Genomic DNA, 18711 nt, shown 5'->3' on the forward strand with positions numbered 1-18711 from the left:
GGTAGAAATGTGCAGTAATGGGGCCAGTGCTAAGTGGGTTTGTCAGGAAAGTTATTGTTGGAGAATGCCTGGCAGTTGGAAAGCTCTGGACCGGGTGTCCCCTCAAGCCCTCGTGTTCTTAAAATAGGCCTCAAAACTCATGATGGAGCCCAAAGTGGTTAAAAGGGAAATCTGCCGGGACTCGGGGGACAGACGAGGGGATGAAGGGGAAGACGCCCCGTATTCCACTTCCCTGATCTGTGGCTGTTTGGGCGCTAACAGGCGGTCCTACCCTTCCCCTCTTCTTGCCAGGAACCACTGGGGCAGAGATGGCTCAGAGCAGGGCCTTGCTAATCAGGCCTTATCTTAGTCGCTGAGTGCTATTCTGGCCAAGTACCACCAGCGGGGTGACTTAAACAACAGAAAAGTCTTCTCTTACCTTCTGCAGGCCACAGGTCCAAGGCCAAGGGGTTGGTAGGGTTGGTTTCTTCCAAGGCTGGGAAGGAAACCTGTCCCAGGCCTCCTCCTGCCCTGGTAGCCGCAGGCGTCCCTTGGTTTATAGACGATGCACTTCCTGTGTCCTCCCGTGGTCTTCCGTCTGTGTTTCTGTCTCTGTGTCTAAACCCCCCTTTTTCACAAGGACACCGGTCTCAGGGAATTGGGGCCACTGTCATGTCCCACAGCACCTTACCTCTGTTTGTTGATGTTTAATCACTAAGTCTTATCTGACTCTTTCCAATCCCATGAACTGTAACCCGCCAGGCTCCTCTGTCCACGGGATCTCCCAAGCAAGAATACTGGAGTGCGTTGCCATTTCTTTCTCCAGGGGATCTTCCCAACCCAGGGATTGAACTCGGGTCTCCTGCATTGCTGGCAGACTCTTTACCATCTGAGCCACCAAGGAAGATCTGCAGACTATTCCCAAATAAGGTCATATTCTCAGGAACTGGGGATCAGGACCACAGCCTCTTCTGGGGGACACAATTCAATCCACAACCAGCCCGTTTCAGCAAGGAGAAGGGAGGGAGGTAGCAGATCCCCAGAATGAAACTTCTGACCCTCAAATCTACTTTTATTCCAACTGATCTGCTCCACAGCATCCTTCCTGCCCTTCTTTCTTGAAAATGTAGTTATTTGTTAAATAGGCAGTTTATATAGACAGTGCAAAATAAGGGTCTGCGTTTTGCCTTTTAATGGCTATGGAGTCACAGTAATGCTGTTATAACTTCTATCACGTCTCCTAACACGCTTCGTTATTATTCTATTCTAGTGTGCTCAGTCACTCAGTCATGTCTGACTCTTTACAGCCCCATCAACTGTAACCCTCCAAGTTCCTCTGTCCATGGAATTATCCTGGCAAGAATACTGGAACACATTGCCATTTCCTCCTCCAGGGGATCTTCCCAACCCAGGGATCAAACCTGCGTCTCTTGTGTCTCCTGCATTGGCAGGCAGATTCTTTACCACTAGCGCCACCTGGGATGCCCCAGTACACTTAAATTATGTTACTAATACGTGCGCCAGACACTTTCCTAAATGTTCATCATAGACTAATGCTCAGTGACTCCATGATGTAGGTACTATCCTGACCCACTTTCCTGATGAGAAAACTGAGGCTCTGTGTTGACCTTCCTGAGGCCACACACACCTGGAATCTCGACTCAGAGTCTGTGCTCTACTCACTATGTCACTGTCTCCCACACAAGCATCTGGTTGATAGACATGCCCAAAGCATCCACCAGCATCCACTCTTTTGCTCTTATACTGCTATGGGTTTCTTCAGACATGTGTGATTTCTGCAAGCGGGTTAATGTGTTTTTTAGATAAATGCATCAGAGAGGAATTTGTAGATCAGAGGTGTTTATGCGTGTATTATTCTATTTTACCCTAATTCTTTGCCACTTCTAGTAGTGAGCAGAGAAGCAAGCCGGCTATAAACTAACTTTACCTTGGTCACCAACTCTTATTTGGTGTGATAAAACAAGTATGAATGGAACCACTCCTGGGTGGTCCCAGGGAAAGGATGAGTCTTGAATGCTATCCTCACAGTCTAGCAGGGGACACAGACCAATTCCTACATAACTGGTCCCTGGATTACATACATCTCATAGCCTAGGGTTTCACAGGCTGACTGTTTCAGAGTCTGGGCAGGGACAGAATCCCCGTTCCACTGAGCATGCTCCCGGTCCATCAGGAGTGGATAGAAGACATTGGCCATTCCTAGTATCCTGACGTGCCGGGCCAGCCCCTGCCCTACCTCCAAACACTCTCTAGTGTTGAGTAGCAGCTGCCTCCTTTTTATTGCGCCTACTGAGTCCAGAGAAGTTAATGATTGCCTCAAGCTTTTGCTGCCAAATCATCTTTCTCTTTCTCTCTCTTACTTTTTTCTGGAGATTCCAGAAATCTGGCTTTTTATGTGAAATGTCCTGACGTTTTCATGCTAGCAACTAATTAAGATTAAAAACAAAAAAGCAACAAAAGCCCACTGCCGAGACCAAACAAAGCCCATCTGCAGGCCAGATGTGGCTGGTGGGCCTCCACTTTGCCTTGGAGTCAGGCGGGCATGGCTCTATCCCAGCTCTGCCCCTCAGGAGATGAGCGACGACGTCATCATTGGAAGCCTGGGTGACCTTGTCTGCAGAAGGGCACTGATGTTCCCCACTTCCCGTGATTGAGTTTGAGTGATGGATGATTCGTGTAAATTACCTGACATGTTGCTGGCGCTCAGGAGGTGGCAGATGACTGTTATTGTTATGGTAATGACATTAAATGAAAGTCAGGGCTGTGGTAGACAGAGATTTCAAGGGAAGCTGAGTCCATGTTGAGCTTGTCAAGTTTTAGCTGTTGGGGAGACCCCAGATGGTGTTGTCCAGAGATAATTGGAAATGTGTGTGCAGGGAGGAGATTTTTATATGGGGGAGGGGTGTCTTCTATTGAGAGAGTTTCTCTTTCCATAGAGGTGAGACATTTTTTTTTTTTATTACTTCTTTATATACTTTTCTGAATTCTGAAAGTTCATAGCCTTCTGGCCACCATCTTCATGTTGGATGCTCTAAAGCTTGTCATCATCAGTTTCTGGAAAATAGTACAATTCTCCAACTGGCTGCTCTTCTGATGGGAGATGAACCTGGAATGAGAAAGTCAAACTAGAACTGGTTATTGGAAATTGCAGCCCATGAGGCAGAGGTAATGGAGACTGCGGGCAGTGGATCCATCATGAACATGGGGCTCAAATGATGCCAACAAGCATTTTCTGAGAATTCTCACTTTTTGGAAGAACCCATGGACTCCACTTAGGAGATATGGGCTCTCATTGCTGTTCTGCTTCGTATTCTGTCTGTGACCTTGGCCAAGTCATTTCTACCCTTTAGATCGAGGGTCTTTATTTGTAAAGCAAATATGTTAGACTGTGTTTCAGTGTGCTAGGACTACCAAACAAAGTACCACCAATAGAAAGCTTAAACAATGGAAATTTTAAAAAAATAATTGTATGTATTTATTTATTTTTGGCCGTGCTTGGTCTTCATTGCTGCTCAAGCTTTTCGGGGCCTCTACTAGTTGTGGGTCGTGGGCTTCTCATTGTGGTGGCTTCTCTTGTAGTGGAGCACCGGCTCTAGGGCTCGTGGGCTTCAGTAGTTGCAGCTCCTGGGTTCTAGAGCACCAGCTCAATAGTTGTGCCTGAGCTTAGTTGCTCTGTGGCATGTGGGATCCTCCCAGATCAGGGATCGAACCGATGTCTCCTGCAATGGCAGATAGATTCTTTACCACTGAGCCACCAGGGAAGCCCCCAGAGATTTATTTTCTCACCATTCTGGAGCCTGGAAGTCCAAGATCAGGGCGCCATCATGGTCAGGATGTGCTGAGAGTCCTCTCCTCGACTTGCAGATGGCCATCTTCTCCCTGCGTCTTCCCATGGCTGTCCATGTCTGTGTGTCCGTGTCCTAACCTTTTTGTAAGGACACCAGTCATACTGGATTAGAGCCCACCCTAAGAACCTCATTTGAACTCAGTCACCTCTTTAAAGACCCCATCTCCACACATAGTACATGCTGAGATATTGGGGGTTAGGATTTTAGCATATGAATTTGGGTAGGGGGCCCAATACAGCCCATCATAGACCAGATCAGTGTTTCCCAAAATATGAACTCCTGCTACTGGTTGAATTAACTTTATATCAAATGTAGAAATAAGCCTTAAAGAACAATCAGTCATTCTGATTACTTAAGGAAGAAAGTATTTGGCTCAGTTCTAATGCGCCTCTAACAGCTTTCTGACACTTGCCAAAACAAACGGAATGCAGGCCTCAGGCACAGAGCCACAGGCATGCGACCATATCTGCATTAGCTATCTATCACTGTGTAACAAGCTACCCTCAAACTTAGCGGGTTAAAACAACTCACATTTATTATATTATAGTTTCTATGAGTCAGGAATTAAGAAACAAGCTAGCTGAGAAGTTCAAGTTCAAGATTTCTCATAAGCCATTCCCTAAAGGCTTGACTGTCACTGGTGGATATACATCTTGAAGGTGAATCAACTTGGCACTGGCTGTTGCAGGGAGCCCTCAGTTGCTTGTCATGTGGCTGCTTGAGCTTCCTCACCACATGGCGGCTGGTTTCCTCCAGAATGAGCAATAGAGAAAACAAGAGTGCAAGAAGGAAGCCACGGTGTCTTTGGTGTCCTAGCCTCAGAAGTCATTCACTGTCTTTTCCACGGTGTCCTATTGGGAGCACAAGCCAGCCCTATTCCTTGTGGGAAGGAACCACACAAGGGCCTGAGGACCAGCAGGCAGGGATCACTGAGGGCTAGCTCAGAGATACACAGTCCTGGTTACCTTGCCTGTATCTGTATACAGAGAAAATAGATACTGATGTTTTCTGCTCATTTAAATTATAAGTGATGTGCTATTAATCCGGAGGCTTCCCTGCTGGCTCAAATAGTGAACAGTCCACCTGCAATGCAGGTGACCCATGTTCAATCCCTGGGTCAGGAAGATCCCCTGGAGAAGGAAATGGCAAGTCACTCCAGTATTCTTGCCTGGAGAATCCCATGGAAAGAGGAGCTTGGTGGACTATAATCCATAGGATCACAAAGAGTCAGACATGACTGAGCAAGTAACACGCACACACCAGAAACACATAATATAAAATTCACAACCTTAATTATTTTGTGTACAGTTTGGTCATGTTAAGTCTATTCACATAGTTGTACAATAGCTGTCTAGAACTTGAATTTCACCTTGCAAAACCAAGACTCTATACTCAATTGGCCAATAGCTTCCTTTTCTCCCTCCTCCCAGCCCCTTGTATCTGCCATTCTACTATGTTTTTTTTGAGTTTGGCTACTTTAGATAACTCATTTAGGTGGAAGCATATGATATTTGTCTTTTTATAACTGGTTTATTTCCCTAGCAGAGGCCCTCAAGTTTCATCCATGTTGTAGCACGTGACAGGTTTTCCTTATTTTTTGAGGCTGAATAATATTCTGTTGTGTGGCTAGACTAAGTTTTCTTTGTCCTTTCATCCATAGATGGATATGCAGATTGCTTCCACCTATGGGCTATTGTGAATAAAGCTGCTGTGAGCATAGACATGCACATATCTCTTATTTTAATTTTTTTGGATATATACCCAGAAGTGGGACTGCTGGATCTCACAATAATTTTATTTTTAATATTAATATTTTGAGGAACGTCCATTCTGTTCTCCATGTTACATTCCCCTCAACAGTGCCCAAGTGTTCCAAATTCTCTACATCTTCACCAACACATGTTGTTTTCTGGGTTTCTTGCTAGTGACCATTCGACATTTTAATTTTACACCTTCCTCAGTTAAGAGAAGCTGGACGTTCTACATAATCCCACTTGAGCAATGGAGAAAATAGAGTTCTGGGAGGTTAAGTCACTTGCCCTAAAGCCCAGAGCTAGTCAGTAGTGAAGCTGAACCAGGAGCCCAGCATTGTGTGGTCCATAGGTTCATGATCTGTCCAGTCTGTGACCGGCCTTTTAACCTGCAGTGCTTCTTTAAGAAAAGAAAGGAAGGGGGACGAGCAGCTCCTTGTTTCTGAATTCCTGCCTGTTCTGCCTGTGACAAGTGGGGAATCTACAGAGCAGTATTGTTCTTGGATCCCCAGGCCAAGTGGCGTTACCTCCACCTAGGAGGAAGCGGTGTCTCAGCTAATACCCTGGACGGGAAATGTGTGCCCAGAAGATTAGCTCCATTGTGTGAGGCTGGCCGCTTTCCACTGACTTTGTTTATGGGACAGATTGTTTTTGTGAAGTTGTTTGCTCCGGTGAGTCTCCAGGCTCCTGAGGCCTGCTGGCCGTGAAGAAGGTCAGATTTACGGGTAGCCCGGAGTGTGGCCAGGAAAGGCCCACAAAGGCACAGATCCCCTGGGGACTTATGGAGTCTGTCTGGGGCTCCCTCGAAAAGCAATGCTGTGACTCTGTATTGTTTTATTTTATTTTACCTTCCTTTATTTTTCTTTACCTTACTTTTAATTTGTTTTAATTTTATTTTACTTTGTATATGTGTGTGCGTGCTCAGTTATGTCTGACTCTTTGTGACTCCATGGACTGTAACCCACAAGGCTTCTGATCCATAGAACTGCCCAGGCAAGAATACTGGAGTGGGTTTCCATTTCCTGCTTCAGGGGATCTTCAAAACCCAAGAATCTAACCCGAGTCTCTTGCATCTTCTGCAATGGCAGGCAGATTCTCTACCATTGTGCCACCTGGGATGCCTTACTTTTATTTTACCTTACCTTATTTGTATTGTAATTTACCTTTATTTTACCTTACTTATTTTAATTTACCTTACTTTATTTTTATTTTGTTTTTACTTTTTTTAAAAATTGGCTGTGTAACAGGGTGCTGGACTTCTCTTCCCTCTTGGCTCTTGGTGCTAATATTTCTGTGCCACTGTCTACCTTCCACATCAGCTCACCTCCACACACGTCCATGTTTGGGATTTTGAAGTTGTTTTCTCCCCCAAATTCTTTCTGCCAGAAGCATCACGCATCTAACAGCACACGCTCCCTTGCCCCCATTTGTTCCAAATCAGTAAGCAGATGGCGCCTGTGGGGCACGTGGTTCTCACTCCTCGTGGAGGCCTCCAGGCAGCTCTCCTGGGTGGTCTGGGAGGACGCCTGGTGTCTGGCCGGCACAGATGCCAATTGCTAACATGTGCTCCCTCTTCATTGTTCCGTCTTCCATTCATTGTACCATCTTCCTACCCACCCAGCCAGCCACCCACCCAGCCAGACTGCCCCGTCACCCTGAGCTTCCATTCTGTTCCCCAGACCTCAAGAATTTAGGCCAGGCTCTCTGGCAGAGAAGGGTGCAGAATGAGGAAGAGACCGAAAGCTTCTTAGCTCCTCTGAGCCTCTGCTTTCTTACCTGTCAAGGGCAAGAGAAGGCCACCCTGGGGTTATTGCAAGTCAACGATGTTGGCCTCCAAAGCCCATTAGTGCTTTGTACTTGGAAAGCATCCTTTAAGTGGTTCTTGTTATTTCCTGAGTACCCGCCTGGGGCCAGACTCTAGGTTTTAAGGACACGGGGAGATGAAGAGAGACAGAGCCTTGTCTCTAAAAATTCACCTTCAAGTGAGAGAACCACAGCTTAATATAATAGTGCAATGATAGACGGGAGCACAGAGGAGGTGCCTAACAAGCTGGGAGTACCAGGGAGGTCTTCCTGGAGGAGGTAACATCTGAACTGAGCCCCAAATGTGACTCCCTCTGCTATTTAGGGGATGTCCTGCCAAAAGCATGCCAGAGCCTCTTATGACATCAGCTGGTAGCAATGTCCATGGAAGGCCTTTCCTATATGCTTCAGCAATGGCTGACCTCCTTTCTTTAAGCCCCCTCAGCTCTGTGCTGGAAAAAGAAACCTACACTTAATGGTTTCTTCTCTCCTATATGTTTTCAATGCATATGACTGTCTCTAAAAATACTGTCTTTTTTTTTTTTTTGGCTGTGCTGGTTCTTCATGATGGCGCAGGGGCTTTCTCTAGTTGCGGAGCATGGGCTCTAGAGTGTACACAGTAGTTGCACCATGAGGGCTTAGTTGCCCTGTAGCATGTGGGGTCTTTATTCCCTGACTAGGGATTGAACTCGTGTCTCCTGCATTGGCAGGTCGATGCTTAATCACTGGACCATCAGGGAAATCCCTAAAGATGACATCTTAAAGGTTTCCATGACTCCCATCAGTTCAGTTCAGTCACTCAGTCATGTCTGACTCTTTTCGACCCCATGAACCGCAGCAGGCCAGGCCTCCCTGTCCATCACCAACTCCCAGAGTCCACCCAAACCTATGTCCGTTGAGTCGGTGATGCCATCCAACCATCTCATCCTCTGTCGTCCCCTTCTCCTCCTGCCCCCAATCCCTCCCAGCATCAGGGTCTTTTCCAATGAGTCAGTTCTTCACATCAGGTGGCCAAAGTATTGGAGTTTCAGCTTCAACATCAGTCCTTCCAATGAACACCCAGGACTGATCTCCTTTAGGATGGACTGGTTAGATCTCCTTGCAGTCCAAGGGACTCTCAAGAGTCTTCTCCAACACCACAGTTCAAAAGCATCAATTCTTCGGTGCTCAGCTTTCTTCACAATCCAACTCTCACATCCATACATGACCACTGGAAAAACCATAGCCTTGACTAGATGAACCTTTGTTGACAAAGTAATGTCTCTGCTTTTTAATATGCTGTCTAGGTTGGTCATAACTTTCCTTCCAAGGAGTAAGCATCTTTTAATTTCATGGCTGCAATCACCATCTGCAGTGATTTTGGAGTCCCCAAAAATAAAGTCTGACACTGTTTCCACTGTCTCCCCATCTATTTGCCATGAAGTGATGGGACCAGATGTCATGATCTTAGTTTTCTGAATGTTGAGCTTTAAGCCAACTTTTTCATTCTCCTCTTTCACTTTCATCAGGAGGCTCTTTAGTTCTTCTTCACTTTCTGCCATAAAAGTGTTGTCATCTGCATATCTGAGGTTATTGATATTTCTCCTGGCAATCTTGATTTCCAGCTTGTGCTTCCTAAAGTCCAGCGTTTCTCATGATGTACACTGCATGCAAGTTAAATAAGCAGGGTGACAATATACAGCCTTGATATACTCCTTTTTCTATTTGGAACCAGTCTGTTGTTCCATGTCCAGTTCTAACTGTTGCTTCTTGACCTACATACAGGTTTCTCAAGAGGCAGGTCAGGCAGTCTGGTATTCCCATAATTTCCAACAAAGACTTTTGCTATTCATTCATTCATTCATTTATTGTGTTAATCAATCTACTAAGTCTCAATCCATACTGATTGGTGACATCAGCAGGAAGTCAGGTCCAAGTTCATTCAAATGAAGCCTGTCTGTTCCTTTCCTGTCACTGAGATGCCATCCACGTCCCAGTGGCTCTAGGCATCCTTCATGGCAGCATCCATGACAAGACGGCAGGGGGAAGGGCGCCTGAGTTTTGAGGGCCCATGTTTTGTGTGTGACCTTTGTCATGTTCCTTCCTGGCTCTGATCCTCAATTTATGCTCACAATCCTGGGAGGCAGCATCTTTTATTCCCATTTTTCTGGTCACTCTCCCAGCACCCGGGATTGGGACATTTGGCAGTCAGTTCAGTGCAGTCACGGTGTGTGTCCAGCCCTACCTCAGCCTTTTCTGGTACTGAATTTCCATCTGGGGTCTGGTTGCTACACGCATGTGCTCCTGGTCATCTCTGGTCACCTGGTGACTCTCAGTGTTAGAGCCACGTCACCTCTCCCACGGCAATTCCTATCAATTTCACCCAAGAGAACTGTCAGCTATTTCCTACATTGCTCTACAGGGCACATGGAACCTTCTGGAACCTTCTGGATGCAAAATTTAAACCGTTCCTCTACCTAACCAATAAGGTGTACTGATTTTGTTTTAACGTCATCTCTTCTCAAAGTCATACGGGAAATGTTTCTTCTCTCTCTCATGTGAGAAATGAAGCAAAACTCTTCTGCTCTAGGCTTTTCCCGCACCCTATCTAACAATCCTCTCATATGGGTCCTGCCTAGATGGACATTCCAACACAGCTGATAGCTTCTGGCCTCTGTCCCTCTTCTATATTTTGCACTACACTGGACTGGAAGAGGGTGACCTTTAGGAGTAGAGAGGCGAGTGGCTCAAGGAAGGAAACCAGTTGACTGATAGGAAATGTAAGTCAGCAGATATTTGAAAATCTTACCTGTTACTCTGGGCTTCTCTTGTGGCTCAGCTGGTAAAGAATCCGCCTGCAATGTGGGAGACCTGGGTTTGATCCCTGGGTTGGGAAGATCCCCTGGAGAAAGGAAAGGCTACCTTTTCCAGTATTCTGGCCTGGAGAATTCCATGGACTGTATAATCCATGGGGTCGCAAAGAGTCAGACACGACTAAGCGACTTTCACTCTTACCTATTACTCTACCTATCGAGGGTCTTGGGAGGGTTAAATGGGAGATGTATATACATGCTATCTATATACATGGAAATAGATTTTAAAAGTACAGAGTGCATAGGTTCTAGAATCAAACTGACCAGGTTGACATTCTACCCCCATCAGTTGAAAACTATATAACCTTCGGCAAATCACTTAAACTCTCTGAACCTTAGTTTGCTCTACTGTATAATGGGGATAATACTAACCCCTACCTCACCAACTTGTGAGAAGTAAATAAAAGAATGACTCGTTTTCATTAGGATGTGTATTTGGGTGCTACTAGCAAAAGTTGGGTGCCATTTTATTTGAGGATATATGCTCTTTGGTGTTACTCTGAATAAAAATTAGGGGTTTTTTAATTACTAGGGAAGAAGAAAGCGGGTGTTCAGTAGGTTTCTAGCAAATGAGTTTTGCTGTGCTTAGTACAGTGGTCTCAGCATAGTGCTTAGTACGAACAAATGCTAGGCAGTGCTTATATTGGTCCTGCACTGCATTCAGGGGACCTGAAATTTGGACTGGCCACTACATGGTTACAAGGCAATTAGGGAAGAAACATTATGGGGTCTTTTGGAATCACCCAGTTGTCATCTCCACAGGCAAGGCAGGTCTCATTGTTTCCTTGCCAGATCCCTCACTACAGGGCACAGACTAGATGCTTAAGAGGCATTTTGTTGCATGAGTGAATGAATGAACTAATCCCTTTGGTTATGTTGAATCTCTGTGCGCATAACCTCCAACTGACCTCTGAGTGGCTTTGGTTGAGCTCTGGTGGCAAAGCCCAGCCCCGTTCTTCCCACGGTGCACAACAGCAAACTCTCATCTTAGATTTCACTTCCAGCATTTCCTGGCCTGAACTTTGGAATATGCCAGGCTTTATGCACTCTCCTTTTGTGTGCCAGCGTCTCTCTCCCTCGCCACCCCCTAAAGGTGCTAATCCAGCCGCTCACAGTAAATGGTATGAATTTCTTCCAACAGCCACGGTCATGTTTCTTAATCAATAACCCGACTTGTCAGCACCAACTAAACACAGCTTTCATTGAAGAGGAGGAAGCCAGAGGACAGTGCTGCAAAAGCACATCGAGAAGGCATCCTTTCTTCCGTACATTAACTAGTTCATTAAATCAACAAATAATTGGAATCCTTTGAGCAATGATTACGTGCCAGACCCTGCTCTGAACATTATACACGTTCGGACCCAGTTAATCCTTACAGTCTTTCAAGGCATTATGACTGTCCCTATTTTATATGTGAAGGAACAAGTAGCTTAATAGGTTTTAAAATATATCATGAGTCAGGCACCGTGCCTAGGGGCTGAAGATGTAGTAGTGAATAGGAAGAGACATGAACTTCTGTCTCATGGCCCTTAGAGTCTAGGGGGAAAATATGAATGAAAAGAAAACAGCAAAGTCAACACAATCATTTCAGACAATTATTTCAGCTGGGATGCTCTTGACTGCAAGTACCAGATAACCCAATGGGTCCCCTGGTGGCTCAGACAGTGAAGAATCTGCCTGCAATGTGGGAGATCAGGTTCCATCCCTGGGTCAGGATGATCCCCTAGAGAAGGGAATGTGTCACCCACTCCAGCATTCTTGCCTGGAGAATTCCATGGACAGATGATCCTGGTGGGCTATAGTCCATGGAGTCACAAAGAGTTGTACACGACTGAGTGACTAACACTTTCACCAGATAAGCCAATACAGTGATATAAACCCTGGGGATTTATTTTTCTCCCCAGAAAAGATAGTAAGAAATTGTTGGTACTGGTTATTTGGCTCAAAAATTCAATATTTGCCTGGTCTTTCCCTCATGATCACAGAATGGCTGAACAGCTCCAGTCATCACACCCCTGATTCAGCAGGAAGATGGGGGAGGGGCAGTGCCTGCATCTCTCATTGCGCAGATCTGGGTGAGATGGCCAGCTCCACCTGGATGGTCACTAAGGAGAAGGATGCTGACAGTGCAAGTCAGGGCAGCCAACCAACAATGTATGATGCGGGACGTGCTACAAAAGAAATCACACAGGATGGCGAGAGGGAGGGCTCCTGGTTGGAGCAGGGGACATTTGAACAGAAAGTTGATGACTAGGGGCCAACCCTACAAAGATCTTAGAACAGAGCAAAGCAAAGAGTCTTATTTGGAAATGAGCATGGTGCGATCTAGGGAGAGAGGAAATTCTGAAGTGGCTGGAGCAGGAGAGTCCTGGGAAGCAAGACAAATGAAGGGCGATTAGGAAGCCAGGAGTTAGATCACAGAATCTAGGTCCTTTAAGGAGTTTGGATCTTACTCTATATGTGATGGGAAGTTACTGGAACCTTTTAATCAGGGGGCTGAAATGATCTGATTGCCTTAAGAAGAATTACTGGGGCAGAAGAACTGTTGTGAGAGTCATGAGGCCTAAAGAGACTTAATCCTAGTGATGGTATAGTTTTTCCCAGCTCCCTCTTCTTGGGTTTACTTTTTCTGCCTCTTGGACCTCTTCTGCCCCCTTCTTACTTCACAGCGGCTGCTGGAGAGCTGGACTGTGTCATCTCTGTGCCCTCAACACCTAGATCAAGGCCAGCCCTTGGTAAACATCATCTGAGCTGAATGAGATGGAGGCAATCACTGTACTCCAGGGTTCCCAAACTTCTGCCACTCACACTCCGCTCTTGTGATTTGGGCTGGAGAAGTGGCTCTTCACCGGTGAATTTGCCTTCCAGGGTGCCTTTGGCAATGTCTGGAGGTGTGTGTGGTTGTCACAACCAGAAAGAGGGTGGGATTTGTTTCTGGCAGCCAGTGGGTAGAGACCCTGGGTGCTGCGCACCATCCCACAATATAGAATTTTCCAGCCCTAAATGCCCACAGTGCTGAGAATGAGGAAGCCCAGATTCGATCTACATAACCTATTCTATTACTTCTTTAATCTTTCCTTCTACATTAGTTCACTTTAATTAAAAAAAAAAAAACATTTAGAGAAACCACGTACAACTATACAAGTAAGAAACCAGTGTCAGTTGCCATAAATAGAAGATAGCTGGAAAGAAAAATGCTCAGAAAACAATTATTGATTACATCGTAGTTGGACACTGTTGCTAGTCAAGGCTCTGCGTTTTCTCTTTTGTTGAAACAGGAGTTTGGGGAATTCCCTGTTGGTCTAGTGGTTAGGACTCCGTGCTTCACTGCAGGGTATGTGGGTTAGATCCCTGGTTGGGAAACTAAGGTCCCACACACAGAGATGTAATAAAAAATAAGAAGGGGCAGAGTTTGGTCAAAGTTATGAAAGATTAAGGAACTGTTTCAGATTAAATGGGAGTTAAAAGAAATAACAGATAAAGGTATATAATTCTGGAATGGATCCAGGACCCGAAAATCAAAAATTATAGAAATAACTTTACTAGGACAATTCACTAACTTTGACTATGGACTATATTTTAGATACTTGCTAGGTAAGGGAATGTTCTTATTCTTAGGAGATACATGAAATATTTATGAATAAAAGATCACACGCACACAAAAAAGGTCACAACGTTGGCAATTTATTCTCAAATGTTCTTTTAAAAGGTGTGTGTATGTGCATGTTTGTATATATATGTGTATATACATATATGTGTGTATATACACACATACATATGGGCTTCCCTGGTGACTCAGATGGTAAAGAATCTGCCTGCAATGCAGGAGATCCGAGTTCAATCCCTGGGTCAGGAAGATCCCCTGGAGAAGGGGATGGCTACCCAGTTCAGTATACTTGCCTGGAGAATTCCATGGACAGAAGAGCCTGGCGGGCTGCAGTCCATGGGGTCACAAAGAGTTGGACATGACTGAGTGACTAACACACACATACACAGAGAGAGAAAGCATAAATGACACAAATGTAAGCGGTTGATAAATGCAGGTGAAGAGCCTAAGAGAGTCTATTTTGCTGTTCTTTCAACTGTGCTATAGGTTTGGATTTTTGCGAAATAAAACTAAAAGCGGGGACTTCCCTGATGGTCCAGTGGCTAAGACTCTACATTCCCAATTCAGGGGACCTGGGTCTACTCCCTGGTCAGGAACTAGGTCCCACATGCCGCAACTAAGAGTGCATGCCACCAGCAACTGAAGATCCCACATGCCACAGCTAAGACCTGGCCCAGCCAAATAATAAATATTTTTTAAAAACTTAAAGGCAAGGAGACAAATGAAACATCTCTCCTGAACGTACCTCTAACATCACAACGTTCTCGAATTTTTTAAAACCTCAAAAGGGCTTCAATGTTAGTTTCTAATAAGTTGGACACTTCCTATTTCACTTCCAAAATAGTTAACAAATATTAAGATGTCTACCAAACGGGAAATTGACACTTTCCCTGCCTTCATATTTATGTCGATAAGATAGCCAAATTAACTCAAGAATGGTGCTAGGGTTAGGGTGGCGTTCTAATGTTGTGACATCACGTTTCTGGGGAAGTTAGTTATGTAGAGCTTTGAGAATGTCTTCTCAGCCAGTGTGCCTGATGAGGCTGTGATGTTCTGGGTACTCATTAATTGATTAGTAAAGGAAAAAATGTTCTTCACAAAAAGATTAGTAGGTGTTGCCCGGGTGTTAAAGGACTGCCAGCTGAAGACTTCTTCAGCAGAAGGACTGACGGTGGAACGCTTTCCTCCCTCGGTGATTCCAGGGTTTCCAGCCCTGGGTGAGCCCCCCAGAGGCCTCCGGAGGCTCTTCAGTGCCATGAAAGTATTAGCGGTGAGACTTGGTGTTCTCAGCTGCAAAATGGAGATAACACACGACACGCCAGGTGCCGATTTGGAGGTAGGTCGTCCCGCCATCTGAAGTCTCTAGACAGTACTGACCTGACTTGCCACCCCTACCCACAGTCCAAACCCCAGAGCAATTGCAGTGTCCTCGCAAAGATGTCGTCGGATTCTCGGGGCCTGACACTGTCACCCGGGCCTCAACTGCCTCCTGTCACAGCAGACTTTTCGTTCTCCCTCTGGGTCTTGTGGCAAATCCTTTGTCTTCACTCTGCAGGCACTCAGCCCCTTGCTGTGATTTCCAGCATGCACACATACACAAAGGCACACAGAAACACAAACCAAGGCACATGGAAACAGACACGCCTGAGCAGTCATAGAGATACACAGACTCAGTAACGCTCACAGACACACAGAGATACACAGAGCATTCACACACACTCATGCACATAGATTCATCTAGATGCACATGCAGTTACACACATGATGGACACACAGACACGTGTCCAAACACAGATCTGAGTGTGTGGTAGACTTTACACGGGTCTGGGGGCCTGGAAGTGGTTTTCAATACAAACAACTGATAAATGTGTACTCCATGTCTTCCATCCAAGTCCCCTGAACATCCTTCTCTTCCCCTCTTTTTCCCCCATCCCACCCACAATATTCTTCTTCTTTTTTTGTTTTTTCCTTCGGCTGTGTTGTGTGGCATGTGGGATCTTAGTTTCCTGACCAGGGATCTAACCCATGTCCCCTGCGTTGGAAGCTCAGTCTTAACCACTAGACCAACAGGGAAGTCCCTGCACTATTTTTTTTCCTAAAAAGAATAGCTTCTTCTCAGCTTCCTAATCTCAAGCTCTGCTCTGGATATTGCCTCGCATGTCTCTTCTCTCACAGATATGCTCTGCTAAGCAACAGACTTTCCAAGCTGGCCTCTTCCTCTCAGATCAGATTTTGTGAAGGAAAAGAGCAGCAGAGAGATTGATTTCACCCCTGATGTGAATTATGCCCCATGCCCTCACACAACCTTACAATACTGTCTTCGCCTGTTCTGGCCACTATAAAACAAACATACCATAAACTGGGAGGCTCCCAAAGATTTACTGCTCACCGTTCAGAAGTCTGAAAGTCCAAGACCAAGGTGCTGGCTGACTCAGTGTCTGGTGACAGCCCACTTCCAGGTTAACAGACACTGACTTCTCACCGTGCCCTCATGTGGTGAAAGGGGTGGGGGAGCATAACAGGGTCTCTGTTATCTGGGTGCTAATCTTCTCCTTGGGGGCCCCACCCTCACGACCTAATCACCTCCCAAAGGCCCACTCCCTAACAGCATCCCACTGAGGGCTAGGTTTCAATGTATGAATTTGGGAACTGGGGGAGACACAAGCATTTACAGCACAGCTCATGATTATACTCTCTTGTTACATTTTGGGGGGGTGGGGTTGACCTGGTGGTAGAGGTGGTGATGGTTTTATTCACCACCATTGAGTAGAGGCATTGGGAGGACCAATGTGAAACGCAATGGTAGTTGCAGTGACGGATGATGCCATGGATTTAGGATTCTCTTCCAAGTCCTGGTGGTCAGTGCCCCGTCTCCTCAAATACCCAAGCTCTCTGCCGGCTCAGGCTTTTGTACATGGTGTCCCCTCTGCTTGCGGTTCTTCTCCATTTTTGGTGTGTTTATCTCCTTCTCATCCTTTGTAATTAGTAAACATTTGGAGGGAAATACTTTGAGACCATCCTGTTTCTCCTCATACGTGTGCCCGCTTAAATTTTAGTATCAGCCTGTGGACTTTACCTGAGGCAGTTATTATTGTGTTTTTTTTTTCAAACAAGGAGTTTAGTTTAATTTTCTCTGGGTATTTGCAAAACACTTAGGGCCAACATAGAAAAAAATAAAATAAAGTAAAACCTCTTACAAAAGAAAGGCCTGAGCAGGATTAGTGCCTTAGCCCTTTGGAGCTATAGCCACTCTGATTGGTCCAAAGAAGTGAATAGATATTGGGAGGCTACAACAGGAGGAAAGACAATGAGAAATCACTGAGGGAGAGGGCCTCAAAGTGGGCCTTGAGGGGGAACTGGAGGTTGGGGAGTGGGTCTGGGTGAAGGGAGGGGTCTCTGCTGGTAGCTGTAAGGTGGAGGTCGTGGAGGGCCAGTGTATCCATGAGAGGGCATCAGTGGAGGAGGTCCATGCATACCATGCAGAGGCATAGGACCTGGGTGACCCATGGGAGAGCCAAACGGAGGCCCTTGAGGGGGCATACCCACTGGAGAAGGTCCAGGATGAGGCATTCTGGGTGGTGGTCGGGGTGGTGGCTGCCCCCCAGAGCCAGGGGGCCCAGCGTGGGGGTTCCTTAAACCATGAGGGCCATGGTGGGGCCAGCTGCATCTGCATCCCTGGATGGGGTATCCCACCCAGTGGGAGTGGGTGAGGATGTGAGTGTCCGTGTCTAGGATGTCCAGCTCCTGGGGTTCCCGCTGATGGGGGGCCATGTCCTCCAGCCCCAGGAGGCATAGGTGGTGGTGGCATGGGTGGGGGTATCTCAGGTGGAAGGGCTCCAGGAGGCAGTACTGGGAAGGAGCCAGGAGGAGGCATGCCTGGTAGAGGAAGCCCAGACCCCAGTGATGATACCACAGGATTGGGAGCAGACAGAGGTGGGGTTGCATCTGCAAACAGCTGACGAGGGTGGTCAGCCTGGGAGAGTGGGTTCTGTGCTGCCAGAAGTTGTTTAGTGCCTGAGCCATGACGCTCGCCCTTGGAGTCCTTCTTGAATGCGTAGGACACCGTGATTGGGTGGTTACAGAAGTACTGCCTATCCATGGCCTCAATCGCTACATCCAAAGCATCAAATGAGACAAAATGAATAAAGGCATAATCTTTGGAGTTGCCTGTGTCAGGGTCCTACATATTCTTGGGGGTTTGTAAAATAACCCCAAAGGTGCTAAAGGTATCATAAAGCAACTTATCAGTCTTTGGGTCCAGGTTCCCAATGAAAATGTTGGCCCCCACATCCAGATTTTTGTTGTGAGCTGATGCCTTGTTCACCCTTGTTGGCTTCCCATCAAGTTTGATCATGTTCATGATCTTAATGGCATAGTCAGCATCTTTCTCACTCAAGAATTCCACAAAGCTGTAGCATTGGTGCTGACCAGTGACACTATCCTTTGGCATATTCGTGTTCACTACTGGCCCTGCCTGGAGAAATAATTCCCACAGCAGTGGTTTGCTAACCTTCTCATCGAGGGCTCCCACGTACACAGTGGCATCCTGGTTCCACTCAGAGATCGGCCTGGCCGCCATGGTGAAAGTGCTCCCGCCATTTCCAGGCAGTGATCCCACCCCATGACTGTTACTGTGGTATTCTAGTGGTGGTTTTTTATCTCCCTCATTCCTTCTACATTTATTAATTGTAATTCTTCTTTAAGGTAAGACTCCCTTGCTTCCACCAATATGGACTCATGGGTATTTATTTTAGTCTATGGCTTATAATCCAATACTATCATTATTTTATTTCTGTAATCATTCCAGCTTTGACCACTGAGAGCTATTCAGGCTGGCTCCTATATCCTTA

At 46.1% G+C, this 18711-nt stretch overlaps 1 pseudogene; it reads right to left on the reverse strand.

The window, feature by feature from the left end:
* Positions 1-17176: 17176 nt before the first annotated feature.
* On the reverse strand, positions 17177-18440 carry LOC136158490 (splicing factor 3B subunit 4 pseudogene; annotated as a pseudogene).
* Positions 18441-18711: the final 271 nt, after the last annotated feature.

Source organism: Muntiacus reevesi, chromosome 2 (genome assembly GCF_963930625.1).
Source record: "Muntiacus reevesi chromosome 2, mMunRee1.1, whole genome shotgun sequence".
NCBI lineage: Eukaryota > Metazoa > Chordata > Mammalia > Artiodactyla > Cervidae > Muntiacus > Muntiacus reevesi.